Source organism: Pseudorasbora parva, chromosome 21, assembly GCF_024679245.1.
Source record: "Pseudorasbora parva isolate DD20220531a chromosome 21, ASM2467924v1, whole genome shotgun sequence".
Lineage (NCBI taxonomy): Eukaryota > Metazoa > Chordata > Actinopteri > Cypriniformes > Gobionidae > Pseudorasbora > Pseudorasbora parva.
In genome coordinates, this window is record NC_090192.1 from 6,875,750 (window position 1) to 6,880,773 (window position 5,024).

Below are 5,024 nucleotides of genomic sequence, written 5' to 3' on the forward strand. Positions count from 1 at the left end.
CAAACTCAACAGGCATTACAGAATAAGACTCAGAGACTCGTATACGATGAGCCAACATTCTGACCTGTCATAGGAGAAGTGAATATTATTGATCATCTTCTAACAAGGCTGCCAACCCGTTCTCACTCCCAAGGCGTCAAAATCCGAAGCATGGTCAAGTGCCTTCCGCGTCACAATTAAGACGCTAAAGGTGCCCCTGGGCGTCATTTTGCGACGCGCTGGGTGCTCCATTCATTACAATGATAAACCTTTGGCGTCATAAACAGACGCATTTAATTATTTGCGTTTATAAAAGCAGACATGATTTTATTAATATTTAAAGGCTACTTTCATATTTTGGAGCAACTAACTCCACTCCTACCCTAAACCTACCCATATCTAAACAATATAAAAACACATAACAGGCAAATAAATGTACAGTCACAGGTATTTATTGCAAAAACTGACCAAAGCAGTATAAAAGTATTAACTCATGTTGCATTCCAAGTCTTCTGAAGTCATACGATATCTTCATGTGAAGAACAGAGTCGATCTTGATGTTTTAATCGCTGAAATGATGATCCCGCTGCCCCGTGAACGAACTCATTCATATCTCATTCAAATAATTCAAAAGACTCCTGAGCATGACGCAATCGGTCACAAGACACACGAGAGCCAATGACATTTTACAATCAATGCTGACGTAATGACGCAATTGGTCACAAGACATACGAGAGCCAATGCAATTTCACTATGAAATCTCACGTAACGGGCGCCAATATTTGAAATTTGATTGTGTTTGTTGATGATCTTCTGCGGATGGAGATGCTGATCGCTTTTGGGGATTTTCTTCATACAAATCAATCGTTTGGCCTCGGAAAACTTGGATTATTTAACTTTTTTGAATAACTCGTGGATGCAGTCGTATGTTATATATCCTGTGTTTTATATCATGTTCAGACAAATGGGTAGGTTTAGGGATGGGATGGGGTTGGGTTACATGTTAAGCATGTCTAAATAGCGTAAATAAAATAAATTTAAATAAAATTATGCTTGCTGATTAAATTGAAAAACACATTCCAACATGTCATAATGGCAAAATTATAAACTAATACAATTTCACCATGACGATAACATTACTAATACCCAGCGCGTCTGTGTATGACGCCAAAGGTTTCTCACTGAAATGAATGGAACACCCAGCGCGTCGAAACATGACGCCCAGGGGCACCTTTAGCGTCTTTATTGTGACGCGGAAGGCACTTGACCATGCTTCGGATTTTGGCTGCATATTAAGGTCTGGGTAGATTAAATCGTAAGCAAACAATCAGTTTTCGTAATCCATGTTTTGGATGTAAGAGAAATGGGCATAACATAGAAAAGATCTGAGTGACTTAGACAAAAGCTAAATTATTATGGTAAGGCGACCGGGTCAGAGTATCTGTGAAACGGCACAGTTGGGTTGCTCCGGGTCAGCGTTGATGACAATTTACCAACACTGGCCTGAGGACGGACAAACCACAAACCAGCAACAGGGTGTTGGGCGACCAAGGCTCATCGAAGCACGAAATAACATCACAACATTTATTTTCATCAAGAGATTTGGTCCAAAATCAACAGATTTAAAGCCGGAAACTCAAAAGCGGTGTCAACTTTCTATAATATATTACACGATTTGGTAGACAGTGACACAACTACAATCAGGAAAGCTTGGGAGGAGGATTTTGGTTTCACTATTGAGGATGTACAATGGGAGGAATGTCTACAAAACATACACAACTGTTCGATTAACACCAAGCACAACTTAATCCAGTTCAAATCTTTACATAGAATATACATGTGTAAAATTAAACTACATAAGATTTTCCCTGAGGTATCACCGGTATAAATGCAAAGCTGCAGAAGGTACACTTCTTAACTCATTATGGACATGCTGCAACCTCCACAAGTATAGGACTGACATTTTTGACCTACTTTCTAAAGTATATAAAAAAGAGATTGTTCCTGATCCGATGATTGCTATTTTCGGGGTGACTTCTGTACCATCTTTTAGTAAATTTTAAAAACAGTGTATTTCTTTATTTATGGTTCTTGCAAAAAGACTGATTCTTCAAAGGTGGAAACTGGATTTTGTTCCAACATTCGATGTGCTACTGAGTGAGCTAGTGAGCATTATTCATATTGAGAAGTTGCGATAAATTAATTATGACAAGCATGATATTTTCTTGAAAATTTGGAAGCCTGTATTAGAATACTTGAGAATATGATCATTATATACTGGGTCTCATACTACATTACATATTTGTAACGATTAATCTACTTTCCTGATGTTACCACTGTGATCTGTTTGGAACCCCTTTATTTTATGTATCAGAAATACTTATCCTCAACTAGAATTGCTTAACTTTTATGTATTCGGTATACCGTACCATTGTTTCCTTTGTTGGACCTTTGTTCTGATAAAACAAATGTCATATCAGAAAATTAAAAAAAGTTATAAAAAAAAAAAGAGATATTTGGTCCAGATCTTGTATTGATAATGTAAGAGTGAAGTACTCTTATCAAGTCTTCTCCAGCACATCGCAAAGACTTTCGATGAATTTAATTCTGGACTCAGAGGAGCCGATTCATGTGTGAAAATGATCCTTCATGCTCCCTTCCCAACCATTCTTTCACAGTTGATGAATCTTCCATTGTCATCCTGAAAGATGGCCATAATGTGTCTTCCTATGGTTGTATAAGAAATGAAAAGCTACACACTCCATTAAATAGGATTAGAAGAACTGTTGTCAAACACATAACATGAAACAAAAATCACTGCAATAATGATCCAATCATTGACTCTTAATCATTTGCCTGTTTATATACAAACAGTATTTTTTTGCCGGGTAGAGTATTTTTAACAATAATAATGAACATGTAATGAATGTAAGAGGTCCATTGTTGTTTGGTCCCCCATTGCATGGACAAAACAGTAACACCATTCTTTAAAATATCTAAAGAAGAAAGCAAGCAATTTATGATGATATGAATTATGTGCCTCTACAGTTCACAACAGTTTCCAGCTGAAATGAACACTATAGTGGCAGTACAACACCAACAACTTTAATTAATTTTCATACAAATTAATATTATTATCGATTAATAAAGACTAATTTTTGTGCAGTTCATTGTAAAATGCCATGCTTTGACCTCATAACACTTTTTAAACTTGGTTCATTATTTGTAATTTAATACATTTTGATGTTTGCCTCACAAAACCAGCTCTGTATGCATGACTTTTCTGATGTAGTAAACTTGCTTGGTAGCTCAACTGATACAAAATCGCACTTGTAAAACACAAGTCATAATAAAAAGCTCAAAGTCTTGTAGAAGCAAGCTAAATTGTCATGGATGCTTCAGCAAATGTGTTTTGATCTCGTGCTTGCTTTTGTTAACTTATTTTATTATTTTTTTTGTTAAATGGTAATATGTACAATCAACACCAAATTCCTGTTCATCTGTTTTGGATAAAGCCGAACGTGCTTTTAGCGCCACTCACTGGAAATTTCACTTCGAGAGTGTCCCGAATAATGCAAGAAGCAACCTAATATCGTTTAGCAGAAATGTCGCCACAGGCACATTTTTCCAGTGAGCCTGAACTAAAAGAAAGTCATACAGGTTTGGAACGACAAGTATGATGACAGGACTTTTAGGTGAACTACACCTTTAAGAGGCTCTGTTTGAACCAATATGCTGTCCATTCCAGAATGAAGGACATGAGGATGACAGACGGGAGGAGAAACGGTCCAGCCTACAGTTGAAGGCTTATCCCAAGGGAGTGGAGCAGAGCACATGCACATCCAATCAACAGACAATGGTGACAAGGCCTGAGGTTTCCAGGTATAGACAGGGAATTTCTAAAGACCGGTTTACCAGGTCCAGGGATTATCCTTCTGAGGTTACCTTACCCCTCAGTAACGTGACCTCCCCTAGCCCGTGGTATTGTGGTCTACTATGCCCAGAGCATCCGCTGAGCATTATGATTAACCATCTCGGCTTAGTCCATCTGTACGGACAGCTTCAGCGGACCTGACATCTGTCTAAGCAAAACAAGAGCACTTCCTGCACGGGAAACTTGAGAAAGACATTCTCACTTATTTGAGTTTCAACAACGAACGCCTCTCCATGACCGACTGACACTTTAGACATCTCGAGACACCCTTCGCTCTTGCCACCTAATCGACGAATGTGATTTTTTTCCATCCTTTTCATTCCCACGAATCAAATATTGAGAAAGCTCCTGCCCCAAGGTCAAATCCCTCTCTCCAGAGCTCCTCAATAGAAACAAACCACCGGGATCAAGTTCAGCTCCTGACAAGAAGTCCCTCGGCCCTGTCAAGTGTTAAGTTCCATTGTGACCTACAATGGCACACAATGGCCCTCGCAGCACCCGGGCTGTCCCTGCTGCCTGATGAATAACACAGAAGCCCTGGATGTGGACAGGTTATCAGATCACTGAGATATGGAACGACATATCTATTCCCGTTTTAAAAAATAGCAACATTTTTACTTTTTATTTAATCAGAGATGATTGAATAAAATAGAGATGTACTTCACACAAATGTACCATTTTATTTTCTGTTTACTTAATTAAGGTTATGATATTCTATTATCGCTCATAACCAGAGCATAAATCAGTACTGTATGTTTAAAATCAATAGGGTTCAGTGTAGACCCCAACTCTTTATGCCAAAAATGTTCTATATAAGGAGAAATGTCTTCAATGATTGAATTGTATTTTCATGTTTAACAGGTTATTTTTTTATTTTTATGATAAAGTATGTTTATGAGCTGTTTAATTAATAACATTTCATTGAAACATTTTTTTTTTTTTAAATGAATGAATTAAAACTAAATCTATAAAATAATGTCAATGAATTCTATAAATTAAGTCCCCGACAGAACCCAGACAGGTTCTATATAGATTTTTTTTCCCTAATTGCTTAAAAAATATATTATTTCAAATATATAAATTACTTTTTTATGCATGCATAACTTAAAAT